The sequence below is a fragment of the Lissotriton vulgaris genome, chromosome 6, assembly GCF_964263255.1.
Source record: "Lissotriton vulgaris chromosome 6, aLisVul1.2, whole genome shotgun sequence".
Lineage (NCBI taxonomy): Eukaryota > Metazoa > Chordata > Amphibia > Caudata > Salamandridae > Lissotriton > Lissotriton vulgaris.
This window is the reverse complement of record NC_141694.1, coordinates 1,040,420,611-1,040,421,596: the sequence shown is the minus strand read 5'-3', so window position 1 is coordinate 1,040,421,596 and position 986 is coordinate 1,040,420,611.

Genomic DNA, 986 nt, shown 5'->3' with positions numbered 1-986 from the left:
ACATGCCACAAAGCAACAAGAAAGAACCTCAATATGTTTCCTAATCTGAGGTAACACAAGTGACATCATTCTAAAAGGTTCAAATATATTTATTTAATGAGGCAAACACTATAAATTCCTTCTCAAAAATATAAAAGCCGTTCATTTACTCCAAAATCGTTTTTTAAATAACATTTTATAAACACAGCACAGGTCCTATGTCCAAGCATTCTATGTTACTAGTGAAACTTCTCAATTTTACATTAAGCAATTCCTCTATGCAGTAAAATCTATTTACCAGATTAGGAAGCACATTAAGCTTTTTTATTCTTCCTTAGTGTCATATTTCTTGATAATACTTGGTAAAAAAATGCTAGTGCAAAAAGAAATTGTATTTTGTAACAAAGTGAGGTTTCAGTAGTATAATGAAATACTTGTACATATGACCTATGCTCTGTTTTTTAAATGTTATGTAAAAATTGATTTACAGCACATGAATTGGTTTTACATTATTCTCAAGGTTTAGATACTGTGTACATGATTGCACGTTTCACCTGTGTTTCCTCAGATTAGGAAGCAGATTGTGCAGATGAGGTGAGGCCTCTCCAGAAGCGCAGAGGAGGTGAGGCCTATCCAGAAGCGCAGAGGAGGTTAAGCCTGTCCAGGGGAGCAGAGATGGTGAGGCCTGTGTCTAAGAATGCAGTGGACTGGACTTCATGAAGCCTCTCCTCCACTGCATTCTTAGACACAGGCCTCGCCTCCTCTGCACCCCTATACAAGTCTCAACTCATCTGCAACCCTGAACAGACTTCACCTCATCTACACCCCTGGACAGACCTAACCTCATCTAAACCCCTGGACAGGCATCACCTCATCTACACTATTTAATCCTTCTCAAAAATGTAAAAACCATTCATTTGCCCGAAAATCGTTTTTAACATCACATTTAAGAAACACAGCACAGATCCTATGTACAAGCATACAATTTCACTACTAAAACCTCACTA